At 43.3% G+C, this 17,237-nt stretch overlaps 1 protein-coding gene across 3 annotated transcripts in view; it reads right to left on the reverse strand.

Moving 5' to 3' along the window:
- PCTP (phosphatidylcholine transfer protein) overlaps positions 1-17,237 on the reverse strand; it is a 96,419-nt gene that overhangs the window by 27,326 nt on the left and 51,856 nt on the right. The gene's annotated exons all lie outside the window — the stretch shown is intronic.

Raw genomic sequence — 17,237 nt, forward strand, 5'->3', positions numbered from 1 at the left:
AAACTAAAAGAGCTACCTTGTGCAGCAGTAATGCTGCATTCTAACAAGGTGGCTCTTTTAGTTTTGTGTTCATGTATTACTCCTCCTCTGTGAAGCGCCCAACTGCCGTCACTCATCTCTTCTGGGGCGATGGTCGCCGCCCCCTGCGCGCTGTTCTTCTTAAATCCGGCGCCTGCGCTGTGCATGCCTGCCTGGGGCAGGCGCATTGAAAATTGGCAGTCAGCTCAGATGCCGGGTTTCTGACTGCGCCTGTGCGGGCAGTGCGGCCACCCTGTTACTGAATCCCCGCCCTGCACTGTGTTATGCATTATGCACAGTGCGGGGCTGGGATTCCTGGGCAGATTCCTGCACAGACCGACGCTGAAAGGCGGGGAACCTGGGGGAGCGTCTGATAAGCGCAGTGCGCATGCCCAGGAATCCCAGCCCTGCACTGTGCATAATGCAATGGGTTGGGGCTATGGCTAGCTAGGGTTGGGATTAGGGATGTGTTGGAGTTAGGGCTGTGTTAGGGTTGGAGTTAGAATTGGGGGGTTTCCACTGTTTAGGTACATCAGGGGAATCTTCAAATATGATATGGCGCTCCCATTGATTCCAGCCAATTTTTTGTTCAAAAAGTCAAACGGTGCTCCCTACCTTCCGAGCCCTGCCATGAACCCAAACAGTGGCTTTCCCCCACAAAAGGGGTATCAGCGTACTCAGGAGAAATTGCACTACAAATTTTGTTGTCCATTTTCTCCTGATACCCTTGTGAAAATAAAGTTTGGTTCAAAAGTAACTTTTATGTGAAAAAAGTAAAATGTTAATTTTTTCCTTCAATATTGCTTTAGTTCTCATGATGCACCTGAAGGGTTAATAAACGTCTTGAATGTGGTTTTGATTACCTTGAGGGGTGCAGTTTTTAGAATTGTGTAACTTTGGAGTATTTTCTGTTATATTGACCCCCCAAACTCACTTCAAATGTGAGATGGTCCCTAAAAAAAATGGCTTTGTAAATTTTGTTGGAGAAATGAGAAATCGCTGGTCAAATTTTAACCCTTATAAGGTCCTAACCAAAAAAAAATTGTTTCCAAAATTGTGCTGATGTAAAGTAAACATGTGGAAAATGTTATTTATTAACTTATTTGTGTGATTTGATTGTCTGATTTAAGGGCACAAAAATTAAAAGTTTGAAAATTGCTACATTTTTGCCAAATTTCCGTTTTCTTCATAAACACAAGTTGTATCGAAGAAATTTTACCATTAACATGACATAACAGTGATCATTTGCAGTGTTCCAGAGCTATAACCTCATAAAGTGACAGTGGCCAGAATTGTAAAAATTGGCTTGGTTATTAAGTACAAAATGTCACTAACGGGTTAATTCAGATTGAACATCACTGAATTAGTCTGATTAACCCCTTCATGCTCAATTATATACTATTACACTATTGAGTGTGCAAGGAACTTTGGAGTGGGCTTAGAAGCACAGCCAGCTCCAGGCAATGCAGATGATGGCTATTTTATATAGCCAGCATCTGCCTCTGACATCACTGATCAATGCATTCACTGATCAATACTGTTAACCTCTCAAATGCCACTATCGGACATGATTGCAGGGAGTCAGTGACTTACTACGACAGCCAAGGGCTGATATGGCATCCAGAAAAGTCTGATCTATCAAAATATAAAATGAATTAAATCAATAGGTAAATGCTGTAAGGAGAAGAAAGCTCAAAACTATTGCATTCTTTTACGTCACCAGAATAATGATAGAAATGCAATATGACGTGATCAATACATAGTATCTATCTCAATAAATAAAATCACCAGCTCGCCAAGCAAAAAATGAGCTCCGACACAGCTACATGCATGGTAATGTAAAAAGTCATGGGTCTCTGTAAATTGCAACATGAACACACACATATACATATGTATATATATATATAGATACAGAAATATATATATATATATATATATATATATATATATATATACAGTGGGGCAAAAAAGTATTTAGTCAGTCAGCAATAGTGCAAGTTCCACCACTTAAAAAGATGAGAGGCGTCTGTAATTTACATCATAGGTAGACCTCAACTATGGGAGACAAACTGAGAAAAAAAAATCCAGAAAATCACATTGTCTGTTTTTTTATCATTTTTTTTGCATATTATGGTGGAAAATAAGTATTTGGTCAGAAACAAACAATCAAGATTTCTGGCTCTCACAGACCTGTAACTTCTTCTTTAAGAGTCTCCTCTTTCCTCCACTCATTACCTGTAGTAATGGCACCTGTTTAAACTTGTTATCAGTATAAAAAGACACCTGTGCACACCCTCAAACAGTCTGACTCCAAACTCCACCATGGTGAAGACCAAAGAGCTGTCAAAGGACACCAGAAACAAAATTGTAGCCCTGCACCAGGCTGGGAAGACTGAATCTGCAATAGCCAACCAGCTTGGAGTGAAGAAATCAACAGTGGGAGCAATAATTAGAAAATGGAAGACATACAAGACCACTGATAATCTCCCTCGATCTGGGGCTCCACGCAAAATCCCACCCCGTGGGGTCAGAATGATCACAAGAACGGTGAGCAAAAATCCCAGAACCACACGAGGGGACTTAGTGAATGAACTGCAGAGAGCTGGGACCAATGTAACAAGGCCTACCATAAGTAACACACTACGCCACCATGGACTCAGATCCTGCAGTGCCAGACGTGTCCCACTGCTTAAGCCAGTACATGTCCGAGCGCGTCTGAAGTTTGCTAGAGAGCATTTGGATGATCCAGAGGAGTTTTGGGAGAATGTCCTATGGTCTGATGAAACCAAACTGGAACTGTTTGGTAGAAACACAACTTGTCGTGTTTGGAGGAAAAAGAATACTGAGTTGCATCCATCAAACACCATACCTACTGTAAAGCATGGTGGTGGAAACATCATGCTTTGGGGCTGTTTCTCTGCAAAGGGGCCAGGACGACTGATCCGGGTACATGAAAGAATAAATGGGGCCATGTATCGTGAGATTTTGAGTGCAAACCTCCTTCCATCAGCAAGGGCATTGAAGATGAAACGTGGCTGGGTCTTTCAACATGACAATGATCCAAAGCACACCGCCAGGGCAACGAAGGAGTGGCTTCGTAAGATGCATTTCAAGGTCCTGGAGTGGCCTAGCCAGTCTCCAGATCTCAACCCTATAGAAAACCTTTGGAGGGAGTTGAAAGTCCGTGTTGCCAAGCGAAAAGCCAAAAACATCACTGCTCTAGAGGAGAACTGCATTGAGGAATGGGCCAACATACCAACAACAGTGTGTGGCAACCTTGTGAAGACTTACAGAAAACATTTGACCTCTGTCATTGCCAACAAAGGATATATTACAAAGTATTGAGATGAAATTTTGTTTCTGACCAAATACTTATTTTCCACCATAATATGCAAATAAAATGTTAAAAAAACAGACAATGTGATTTTCTGGATTTTTTTTTCTCAGTTTGTCTCCCATAGTTGAGGTCTACCTATGATGTAAATTACAGACGCCTCTCATCTTTTTAAGTGGTGGAACTTGCACTATTGCTGACTGACTAAATACTTTTTTGCCCCACTGTATATATATATATATATATATATATATATATATATATATATATATATATATATATATATATATATATATATATATATATATATATATACTAGCTATTGAACCCGTTCTACGCCCGGGTGGCTAGCATCTATATTGGTATATGGTCTCCATCCTGGTATGTGCCGCTCTATCCTGCGTCCCCATCCTGTCATGAGCTGCTCCATCCTGCGTCCCCATCCTGACATGTGCTGCACCCATCCTGCACCCCCATTCTGACATGTGCTGCTCCATCCTGCGTCCCCATCCTGCCATGTGTTGCACCCATCCTGCACCCCCATTCTGTTATGTGCTGCTTCCATCCTGCGCCCCCATTGTAACATGTGCTGCTCCCATCCTGCGCCCCCATTCTGACACGTTCTGCACCCATCTTGCGCCCCCATTCTGTCATGTGTTGCACCCATCCTGCACCCCCATTCTGTCATGTGCTGCTCCCATCCTGCGCCCGTTCTGTCATGTGCTGCTGCCATCCTGCGCCCCCGTTCTGTCATTATATGCCCCCCATAAGATGCTCCATTATATATGCCCCCTTTGCTTCTGCCATATATATAAAAAAAAAATACCATACTCACCTATCGTCGCTGGGCGCCGAGTGCTGGGGGCCTGAGCAGGCGGGGACACCGGCGCGCTGTGGGGGTCAGGTGCCGGAGTCACCGCTAGCTCAGGCCCCCAGCACTTGCTATACTCACCTGTCTGTCGCGTTCCAGCGCTGCGCGCCGCCATCTTCCGGCTCCTCTGGCTGTGACTGTTCAGTCAGAGGGCGGCGCCGACGCGCATTAAGCGCGTCATCGTGCCCTCTGAACTGGGAACGTCACAGCAGAGGACCCGGGAGCCGGAGCCGCACACAGCGCTGGAACGGGGACAGGTGAATATACTTACCCTCCTGGCGGTCCCTGACTCTCCGGTGGAGATCGCGGTGTGCGTTCAGTGTTTACGCATACCGCGATCTCCTGGGAGCGTCACTCTGTGAGGCCCAGACTGCGCCGGCGCTTGCGCAGTCTATAAAGGCTTCGGACAGAGTTATATTATAGATATAAATATATATATATATATAGATATATAGATGTATATATATAAATGTATATATATATATATATATATATATATATATATATATAAATAATGGGTTAAAGTGGGAGTGAGGAGTGTAAGCTACCACACATCTGCATCTCATGATTTTAATACCTGATATCTCGGATTGTGCCAAGCCTTCAGTGGAGATTCTGGTGTTATTAGAACCCCTACAAGCCAAAGCCAGTTTTCCTGACCAGGCCAAAACTTTTCACTTCTAACTCGTCACTTTATATTGTAATTACTCTGGACTTCTTCAACATATCCCTGTGAAGCTGAGACAGTTTTTTTTGGTGACACATTATACTTTATGTTAGTGGTACATTTAGGTAAATATAATTTGTGTAAATTAACAATCAGCAAATTTTGAAATTTTTTACGCCTGGAAGCGTGCTCCTGTTCAGCACCCAGGACCTCCACACACGCAGCACTTTGAAGCAGCCACCATAGTCGCCCCACATGGATGCGCTGCACATAATCTGATCTACATATACAGCAACCAGCACTTGGTCACAACGATAGCGATTGCCTATAATGGACATGCTGAACTGAATTCTGATTCCCCACGCAGCATCCAGTACTCTACCACAGCGACGTCAGTCGTCATTTATGGGCACGCTATATTTAATTTAGCCACATTTAATCTTGCCTCCTTAAATAGCATTCAGACATTTTCCTCTTATCATCCTTCTAGCTTATTTGAAGCACACTGTCTTATCCTTCTGATCCAGCAAGATACTCTGATGAAGGTCCAATGTGAGACCGAAAACGTTCAGTTATTTCTTCTGTTTTTTGTCTTGTTGCAAAATAAATGAAATTTCCTCATCTTTCATCAATTTGAGTCCCAGGTTTATTTTTGCTTAGAAGAAAATTGCTGGCTGAAAACTTCAAAATTCTGCATGCACGGCTCCAGGATCCCACACCACTTGTTTGGATCCACATTGAATCATAAAATGTTAGTGTTGGAAGGAACATCAAGGATCATCGTGTCCAACCTCCTGCTCAATGCAGGATTCACTAAACCATCTCAGACAGATGTCTGAAGACTTCCATTGAAGGAGAACTCACCACCTCTTGTGGCAGCCTGTCCCAGGCATTGATCTCCCTTACTGTCAAAAAGTTTTTTCTAATATCTAATGTGTATCGTCTCCCTTTCAGTTTCATTCCATTGCTTCACATTTTTCTATGTGCAAATGAGAATAAGAAGGATCCCTCTACATTGACATTCTTTAAGATATTGTAGACATCTTTTGTCTCCTCTTGGCCTTCTTATTTGCAAACTATACATTCCCAGATCCTTTAAACATTCCAAGTAGGACATCGTTTGCAGCATCCTGATACCTCTTCTCTGAACTTGCTCCAGTTTTTTTTCAACTGCGGTGCCCAGAACTGGATCAGGACAGACCACGGAGTAGAGGGGAATAATTACTTCAGTTAATCTAGAGTCTATGCTTTTCTTATTACATCCAAGAACTGTAATTGCATTTTTTTTCTGCTGCATCACACTCTTGACTCATGTGCAGTCTGCGATCTACTTGTAGACCTAAGTCTTTTTTTTCCACACATGCTGTTACTTAGCTCTATTCCTCCCATTCTGTAGATGAAATTTTTGTTTTTCATACCCAAATATAGAAACTTGCATTTCTCAATTAAATACCATTCTTTTTGTCGCTGCCCATTGTTTAAGCTTATCTATATCTTACTGAATCCTTTCTCTGTCTTCTATAGTGTTAGCTATCCCTCCTAGCTTTGCACCCTCTGCAATTTCGATTAATTTACCTTCAGTTACCTTATCTAGATTCTTTAAAAAAATATTGAACAAAACTGGAGCCAGGACAGAGCCCTGTGGTATCCCACTTGAAACACTCTTCCAGTTTGATGAGCAACCATTTGTTACCACTATTTGAGTACAATCACTGAGCCAGTTATGAATCCACTTAATCGTATGCTATCGATTGCATACTTGGTCATTTTTTTAATAAGGATAGTATGAGATACTTTATCAAATGCTTTTGCTGAAGACGATATATACTATAATCTACCGCATTTTGCTGATCCACACAGTCAGTAATTTCATCACAGAAAGAAATTAAATTAGTCTGGCATGACTTGTTTGCTACAAACCCATGCTGGCTCTGGTTAATTACTGAACACATATCGAAGTACTTACATACATGCTGGGTAATAATTTGCTCAAAGATCAGTCCTGGTATAGAAGTAAGGCTCGCTGACCTGTAATTTCCTGGCTCAATCTTCTTTCCATCCCTTTCCTTTCCTTCTCTCCCAATCTTCTGGGACTTCTATTATCCAGGAATTTTCAAAGATTCTGGCTAGTAGTTCTGCAATTTTCTCTTCTATCTCTTTCAGTACCCTAGGATCCAAGAATCGTTTCTCCTTGCAGAGAGTGACATGTTAAGCATGTTGAGATGAGGAGACTTAAAGCCGCAATGCTCCTCTGGGAAATATGCAAATTGTCTCTTCAGAGAGGAAGAGGACTAGAACTCTAGTGCCATCTATTGGAAGTAGCAATCCTAACAGTCAATGTCGACCCTTTAACGAGCCTTGTCACATGACTTAGGATAAAAGCGAAACCAGAATCTCAATTTGCAGACACTGTGTTTCGGGGTACTGTCCGTTGTCAGTGTAAAGTGGAGATTTGGTTTGGCAGAGTGAGAGGCGTCTGACCGGGATCCAAGAAGTATCGTTTCTCCTTGCGGAGAGGGACATGTTAGGCATGTCGAGATGAAGAGACTTCTGGGTATGTGCCCTCGTTGCGGATTCGTGTGCGGATTTTTCCGCACAATTTTTGAAAAATTGTGTTTTACCTGCGGATTACCCACGGATTTACTGCATTTTTTGTGTTAATTTCACCTGCGGATTCCTATTGAGGAGCAGGTGAAAAACGCTGCGGAATCTGCACAAAGAATTGACATGCTGCAGAAAATACAATGCAGCGTTTCCACGCGGTATTTTCCGCACCATGGGCACTGCGGATTTGGTTTTCCATAGGTTTACATGGTACTGTAAACCGCATAGAAAATGGCCAAATCCGCAAACGTATGCACATACCCTCAAGCCGCAATGCTTCTCTGGGAAATATGCAAATTGTCTCTTCAGAGAGGAAGAGGACTAGAACTCTAGTGCCACCTATTAGAAGTAGCAATCCTAAGTCAATGTGGACCCTTTAACGAGCCTTGTCACATGACTTAGGATAAAAGCCAAACCAGAATCTCAATTTGTGGACACTGTTTCGGGGTACTGTGAGTGAGAGGCGTCTGACAGGGATCCAAGAAGTATCATTTCTCCTTGCAGAGAGTGACATGTTAAGCATACCCTTAGGGTATGTTTCCACGTGCAGCAAACGCTGCGTGTCCGACGCTGCATAGAGCCGCAGCGTCAGACACGCAGCGTCCAGATGTTACAGCATGGTGGAGGGGATTTAATGAAATCCCGTCTCCACTATGCGTGGTAACACGCACGCGGCGGCTCTGCGACTCCGGACATGCTGCGCGTCTTTTCAGATCGCAGCATGTCCGTATATCTTGCGGTGACGCTGCGTCGCCGCAAGATATAGCACAGGGCCCTGATGATGCCGGATGTGTGCTGTGAACATATCCGGCATCATCGCGTCCCAGAAGGGGGCGGGGCTTACCGCAGAGCGGCAAAGCCGCTCCGACGATACCGCCGGTCATCCTGAACGTGGACACATACCCTAAGATGTAATTCATCTTGACCAAGAGATTTAAATTAGCCTAGTGTTCCCTCGCCATCTCTGTATTTACAGATAGCGTTGATTATTTTATTCCTTTGATAGCACAGTGATCAGTTGATGTTACATTTGCTTTCTTAGAGCACACAGATGTAAAACTGGAATTGAAAATTCTGCCCTTCTCAACATCATTTTTGACCACTTCACCCTTTTCATCCTGTAAAAATCCTACAGCATTTTTTACAATTATTTTGCTGTTGACATACTGCAAAAATTATTTTTTATTGCTTTTGGTCTCCCTTACAAGCCTCACTTTGTTACTTGCTTTAGATCTTCCACTGCCTGCCTTGCATTCCCCACAGACACAGTATATTTGTCATTAGATATGCACCCCTCTTTCCATTTTATTTTTTTCCTTTTTATCAAGTGTTTTAAGTACTATGTTCATTCATCCCAGTCTCTTCAAATGCTTTCAATTCTTCTCTCTTTTTAGGATTGATACTGATTTTACAGTGAGAATTTAATTTAGCAAAATCTCCCATCCTTCTTGGACATTCTGTCCTTTAGAACACCCAGCCATTGGACCTTTCCTTTCCTCGTTCTGAATTCATTAAAAATTGCCTTTCTGAAGTCCAAGCTAAAAGTCTAAATCTTCGCAAGTCTTCCTCTTCATCTTGACCAGGAGATTTAAATTCATTTAAATTAGCCCAGTGTTCCCTCACCATCTCTCTATTTACAGATAGTGACAACTCTGGCACATGCTGAAAACACGTCTTCTACAGCGATACTCCAGGTACGCCAAACGTCTGTTGAAAAAATCTAATCTGCCCAAAGATATCATCCATTATAAGTTTATGCTAAAAATATACAACTCTGCCCTTCACCTCTCCAAACAAACCTATTTCAACAATCTCATCACCTCACTATCTAATAAACCTAAACATCTCTTTGACACTTTTCATTCCCTACTTAACCCAAAAGAGCAGGCTCCAACCCCGGATTTCTGCGCTGACGATTTGGCCAAATATTTAAAAGAAAAAATAGACCATATCCAACAAGAAATTTTCCCTTAATCCCCTCATACCATGCACTATCCTCCCTACCCCACTGCATCTAGCTCATTCTCTGACTTTGAACCAGTCACAGAAGTGATCAGGGTCCTTGCATCTTTTCGCCCTACTACTTTCACCGGTGACCCTATTCACATCTCCTCCAGTCCCTTTCCTCTCCTGTCACCACTCACTTAACATAAATACTCAACCTTTCTCTCTTCACTTGTTTCGTCTACCACCCTACCCATGCAATCCATTCTGCTAATGACCTAAGATTAACATCCTCAATAATCAGAACCTTCCACTTCCGTCTTCAAGACTTCACGTGCTGCGCTAATTCTATGGAATTCAATACCCAGGATAATTTGATTACTCCCCAATACCCACAGTTTTAAGTGCGCCCTAAAAACACATTTCTTCAGACTGGCCTTCTGCCTCAACACATTTATTTAACTATCTCTATGTTGCCCATTCAACATTTTATTCACAACCAGGTTACTTGTATCATGTTCTCACACGCTTTATGCATTTAATAACCTTCTGTGTCTGTACTTTTACACATACTGGTTGGTAATCGGTTCATGCAGCATTACATGAACATCCCAATTTATTACATTATGGATGGTCAGAACAATGAAAGCAATTATTACCATCCACATTTCGTGTCTCCTGTATTTCCTCGTAGATTGTAAGCTTGTGAGCAGGGCCCTCACTCCTCTTGGCATCTGTTGATTTATTTGATTATTGTTATGCTGTGATGTCTTATACAGTAGTCTGTACAAGTCCCCTCTAAAATGTAAAGTGCTGCAGAATATGTTGGCGCTATCGAAATAACATTATTATTGTATTCCAAAATTCGAGAATAGCATGATTGCTGCCTCCTAAATTCAAAGCCAACTTTACTTCCTCAACCATTTCCTAACTGTTGTAGGAATTAGGTCCAAGATGGCAAATTTTCTTGTTCTCTCTTCTACCTTTTGAAAGATAAAGCTGTTAGTGAGAGAAAATAAGACCCATTATTCTTTCCCGACATAGATTTCAAACACATATCTGGATAGTTAAAATCTCCGATGATCAATAGGTCGTGCCTTTGAGAAAAAATACACCTGATGTAAAAAGATTTCATATCTTTGGTCTGTTAAGGAGGCCTATAGTAAACACCTACAATAGTATCCTTTCTGTACTCTCATTAACCAACCAATTCCTACAGACCTACCGTTATCTGAAGGTTGGACCTTTCTGGAGATGTACGCTTTCCTAACATACAATGCAACACCGTCTCCTCTCTTGTGGAGCTTGCTTCTTATAAACAAGTTGAAGCCTTCAAGGTTTGTATTTCAATGTGTATCATCCCACCAAGTTTTAATGGTGTCTATGACATCATATCTCTTCCTGTGTTAGTAGCTGCTAATTCTCCTTGTTTCACATGCTCTGTGAATTTGTAAAGACACATTTTAGTTTCTAATCGGTTTCTTTTGCTCTGTATTTTCATTCAGAATTTGTTTTTGTTCTTTAATTCCACTTCTAATAGCAGGACTCTCAACAGACTTCATTAGTTGCATACTTTTTCCTAGCCCTATATTTCCCATCCCATATTGCTCTAGTTTAAATGATGAGTGTAGCAAGGCATCTAATGAATATGTGTTTTCCTGTTTTTGTAAGATGCAACCCATCTGTGGCAAGGAGTTCCTCATACAGGTAATTCACTCCATGGTCAAGAAACCCAACAACGTCGCTAACAGCACCATCAATCTAGCCAGTTGTTCCCCTGTAGAATCCTGTTCAATCTCCTTGTTCTATGTCCATCTACTAGGAGGATAGATGAGAAGACGACCTCATGCTCCCAGTTCCTTCAATTTCCGGTCTAGGTCAGAAAGGTGATCATTCCGCAAAAAGAAAGTTAATAACATTTACCAAACGTCTACTTTACGTCAGCAAAATATTTTATATATTTTTTTCTATCTTTTATGTTAGGATGTTAGAAGGGGTAAAACTTTTCATACATTTTTCATTTTTTTTCTACGAAATTTAAGAAACCCTTTTCTAGGGACTATTTCACTGATGAAGTGATTTTGATAGGCCTATGTCACAAAAGCCATAAACAAGTTTGGTTATCCTTCATATGCTTCATAGAAATCAACACAAGGTGAAAGAAAAAAAAATATATTTTTTTTTTACAAAAATCTTGCTTTAGCCTCTTTTTATCTTTTTTTGTAAAGGTGACCGGAGTAAATGGTCCTCACAATTAACCCCTTCATGACCCAGCCTATTTTGACCTTAAAGACCTGGCCGTTTTTTGTAATTCTGACCAGTGTCCCTTTATGAGGTAATAACTCAGGAACGCTTCAACGAATCCTAGCGGTTCTGAGACTGTTTTTTCGTGACATATTGGGCTTCATGTTAGTGGTAAATTTAGGTCGATAATTTTTGCGTTTATTTGTGAAAAAAATGGAAATTTGGCTAAAATTTTCAAAATTTAGCAATTTTCAAATTTTGAATTTTTATTCTGTTAAACGAGAGTTATGTGACCCAAAATAGTTAATAAATAACATTACCCACATGTCTACTTTACATCAGCACAATTTTGGAACCAAATTTCTTTTTTGCTAGGAAGTTATAAGGGTTAAAATTTGACCAGCGATTTCTCATTTTTACAGCAAAATTTACAAAACCATTTTTTTAGGGACCACCTCACATTTGAAGTCAGTTTGAGGGGTCTATATGGCTGAAAATACCTAAAAGTGACACCATTCTAAAAACTGTATCCCTTAAGGCAGGGGTCCCCAACTCCAGTCCTCAAGGCCCACCAACATGTCATGTTTTCAGGATTTCCTTAGTCTTGCCCAGGTAATAATTGCATCACCTGTGCAATGCAAAGGAAATCCTGAAAACATGACCTGTTGGTGGGCCTTGAGGACTGGAGTTGGGGACCCCTGCCTTAAGGTACTCAAAACCACATTCAAGAAGTTTATTAACCCTTCAGGTGCTTCACAGCAGCAGGAGCAACATGGAAGGAAAAAATGAACATTTAACTTTTTAGTCACAAAAATGATATTTTAGCAACAATTTTTTTATTTTCCCAAGGGTACAAAGAAACTGGACACCAAAAGTTATTGTACAATTTGTCCTGAGTACACCGATACCCCATATGTGGGGGGAACCACTGTTTGGGCGCACGATAGGGCTCGGAAGGGAAGGAGCGCCATTTGACTTTTTCAATGAAAAATTGGCTCCAATCTTTAGCGGACACCATGTCGCGTTTGGAGAGCCCCTGTGTGCCTAAACATTGGAGCTCCCCCACAAGTGACCCCATTTTGGAAACTAGACCCCCCAATGAGCTTATCTAGATGCATAGTGAGCAGGTTGAACCCCCAGGTGCTTCACAAATTGATCCGTAAAAATGAAAAAGTACTTTTTTTTCACAAAAAAATTTTTTAAAGCCTTAATTTTTTCATTTTCACATGGGTAACAGGATAAAATGGATCCTAAAATGTGTTGGGCAATTTCTCCTGAGTACATATACACCTCATATGTGATCACAAACCACTGTTTGTGCACACGGCAAGGCTCGGAAGGGAAGGAGCGCCATTTGACTTTTGAATGAAAAATTAGCTCCAATCATTAGCGGACACCATGTCGCGTTTGGAGGGCCCCTGTGTGCCTAAACATTGGAGCTTCCCCACATGTGACCCCATTTTGGAAACTAGACCCCCCAAGGAACTTATCTAGATGCATAGTGAGCACTTTGAACCCCGAGGCGCTTCACAAATCGATCCGTAAAAATGAAAAAGTACTTTTTTTCACAAAAAATTTCTTTTAGCCTCAATTTGTTAATTTCCACATGGGCAACAGGATAAAATGGATCCTAAAATGTATTGGGCAATTTCTCCTGAGTACACTGATACCTCACATGTGGGGGTAAACCAGTGTTTGGGCACACGGCAGGGCTCGGAAGGGAAGGAGCGCCATTTGACTTTTTGAATGAAAAATTAGCTCCAATCGTTAGCGGACACCATGTCACGTTTGGAGAGCCCCTGCGTGCCTAAACATTGGAGCTCCCCCACATGTGACCCCATTTTGGAAACTAGACCTCCCAAGGAACTAATCTAGATATGCGGTGACCACTTTAATCCCTCAAGTGCGTCACAGAAGTTTATAACGCAGAGCCGTGAAAATAAAAATCATTTTTCTTTCCTCAAAAATTATTTTTTAACCCACAATTTTTTATTCTCACAAGGGTTACAGGAGAAATTGGACCCCAACAGTTGTTGCTGAGTTTGTCCTGAGTACACTGATACCCCATATGTGGGGGTAAACCACTGTTTGGGCACACGTCGGGGCTCGGAAGGGAAGTAGTGACTTTTGAAATGCAGACTTTGATGGAATGGTCTGCGGGCGTCACGTTGCGTTTTCAGAGCCCCTGATGTGCCTAAACAGTAGAACCCCCCACAAGTGACCCCATTTTGGAAACTAGACCCCCCAAGGAACTTATCTAGATATGTGGTGAGCACTTTGAACCCCCAAGTGCTTCACAGAATTTTAGAACGCAGAGCCGTGAAAATAAAAAATCATTTTTCTTTCCTCAAAAATGATGTTTTAGCAAGCAATTTTTTTTTCACAAGGGTAACAGGAGAAATTGGACCCCAATATTTGTTGCCCAGTTTGTCCTGAGTATGCTGGTTCCCCATATATGGGGGTAAACCACTGTTTGGGCGCACATCGGGGTTCGGAAGGGAGGGAGCACCATTTGACTTTTTGAATACAAGATTGACTGGAATCAATGGTGGCGCCATGTTGCGTTTGGAGACCCCTGATGTGCCACCGTAACAGTGGAAACCCCTCAATTCTAACTCCAACACTAACCCCAACACACCCCTAACCCTAATCCCAACTCTAGCCATAACCCTAATCACAACCCTAACCCCAACACACCCCTAACCACAACCTTAACCACAACACACCCCTAACCCTAATCCCAACCCTAACCCTAATCCCAACCCTAACCCCAACACACCCCTAACCCTAACCATAACCACAGCCTAATCTTAACCCTATTTCCAACCCTAGCCCTAATTCCAACCCTAACCCTAAGGCTATGTGCCCACGTTGCGGATTTGAAATTTTTCCGCACCATTTTTTACCTGCGGATTTTCCGCCGATTTCCAGTGTTTTTGTGCGGATTTCACCTGTGGATTCCTATTGAGGAACAGGTGTAAAACGCTGAGGAATCCGCACAAAATTGACATGCTGCGGAAAATACAACACAGCGTTTCCGCGCGGTATTTTCTGCACCATGGGCACAGCGGATTTGGTTTTCCATAGGTTTACATGGTACTGTAAACCTGATGGAAAACTGCTACGAATCCACAGCAGCCAATCCGCTGCGGATCCACAGTCAAATCCGCTGCAGATGCGCAGCCATATCCGCTGCAGATCCGCAGCCAAATCCGCACCGTGTGCACATAGCCTAGTTCTAACCCTAGTTCTAATCCTAATTCTAGCCGTAACCCTAACCCTAAGGCCAGGTTCACACTGCCCTAGCAGCAGCCCGTTCAGCACATATGCTAACGGCCTGCTGCTAGCGCAAGTGCCGACGTTTGCATCGCGCTAGCGCCGACGTTTGCATCGTGCTAGCGCAGATAGAACATCTGCTAGCTCTATCTGCGCTAGCAGTGACGGACCCGGAAACGTTGCAGCTCGCGTCTCCGGGTCTGTCACTCAATGACGGCACATCCCTAGCATACGCCCATTGTGGGTGTGCGCTACTGATGCGTCCGACATTGCTGTCAATGGCGGCCGTAACGGACTACGTTACACCGCGTTTATGCCGCGGTGTAACGTAGTCCGTCTTTATTTTATTATTATTGTCCCTACCTATGGGGGTGATAAAGGGGGGGTTTATTTATTATTTTTTTTATTTTGATCGCTGTGATAGAACCTATCACAGCGATCAAAATGTACCTGTAACGACAGCGGGCGGGGGGGAGCGGACAGCGGGGGGAGCGGACAGGAGGACGGAGGGGATCGGAGGACACTAGATTACAGGACGGAGGACCGGAGGGGAGGAGATCGGTGGCGGTGGGGGGGGTCAGATCACGATCTCCAGCCATGGCTGATGCTATTGCAGCATCGGCCATGGCTGGTATGTAATATTTCACCAATTTTCATTGGTGAAATATTACTATCGCTCTGATTGAAAGTGAAACGTCACTTTCAACAGCCAATCAGAGCGATCGTAGCCATGGGGGGAAGGGGGCAAAGCCACCCCCCCTGGGCTAAAGTACAACTCCCCCTGTCCCTGCAGGCCGGGTGAAATTACAGTTAACCCTTTCACCCGGCCTGCAGGAGCGCAATCTGACCATGACGCATATGCTGCGTCACAGGTCGGATTGGCACAGGTTTTCATGACGCATACGGTGTGTCAAAGGTTGGGAAGGGGTTAATTAGTTCAATTTCTCCTGACTATGCCGATACTCCATATGTGGTCAGAAACTACTGGCACGGCACTTAGCAGGGCAGCAATGCAATTTAACTTTTGGAGCACAATTTTTGCTGGAATAAACTGCAGACACGCTGCAAAAATTGGAAAGTCCATAACATGCCAAAACACCAGAAAATACCCACAATTGACCAGAGTGGCAAGATGTCCCTCAAAAGCACAAGCGCAATATCATGTCCCCACATAGCCCCTCCAAGCTGTATTATGTCCCCACAAAGTCACTCACACAGCATGATGTCCCTACAAAGCCCTTCACACAATATAATGTCCCTATATAGGTCCCTTCACACTATGAGTCCACAAAACCCCTCCACACAGTATAATTTCCCCCATACTGTATGATGTTCACACAAAACATTCCACGCAGTATGATGTCCCAATACAGTCCCCCGCAGAGTATGATGTCCCTACACAGCCCCCATGAAGCATGTCCTTACACAACATAATGTTCCCAGAAAGCTACCCAAGGTGTATGATGTCCCCTCAGTTTGGCATAAGTACTGACAATTTAAATAAATGCAAAACAAACTACTTAACCCCTTAGCGACCGCCGATACGCCTTTTAACGGCGGCCGCTAAGGGTACTTAAACCACAGCGCCGTTAATTAACGGCGCTGTGGAAAAAGTCAATAGCGCCCCTCAGAGGCCGATTTTCTCCGGGGTCTCGACTGCCGGGGGTAGCCGAGACCCCAGGGAACATGATTCGGGTTTTTTTTAACCCACCCCGTATTTGCGATCGCCGGTAATTAACCGTTTACCGGCGATCGCAAAAAAAAAAAAAAAGCGATCTCTTTTTAATTTTTCTGTCCTCCGATGTGATCGCACATCGGAGGACAGAGAAAAGGGGTCCCAGGTGGCCCCCCAATACTCACCTAGCTCCCCCGATGCTCCTCGTGTCTCCCGGTGGGCGCCGCCATCTTCAAAATGGCGGGCGCAACCGCAGTGCGCCCGCCACCGAGAGAATCTTTGGGGTCTCGGCTGCCGGGGGTAGCCGAGACCCCAAAGAGTATGATCGGGGTCGGTTTTACCGACCCCTGTTTTGCGATCGCCGGTAATTAACTGTTTACTGGCGACCGCAAAAAAAAAAAAAAAAGTAAAGTGTAATTCTCTGTCCTCTGATGTGATCGCACATCAGAGGACAGAGAAATAGGGGGATTCGGGGACCCTACAATACTCACCTGTGTCCCTGGATCCTCTTGCTGCTCCTCCTGGCCGCCGGCAGAAGAAAATGGCGGGCGCATGCCCAGTGCGCCCGCCATCTGTCTCCATCTGCCGGCCGGCAGGAGAATAG

The sequence above is a fragment of the Ranitomeya imitator genome, chromosome 2, assembly GCF_032444005.1.
Source record: "Ranitomeya imitator isolate aRanImi1 chromosome 2, aRanImi1.pri, whole genome shotgun sequence".
NCBI classification, from domain to species: Eukaryota; Metazoa; Chordata; class Amphibia; order Anura; family Dendrobatidae; genus Ranitomeya; species Ranitomeya imitator.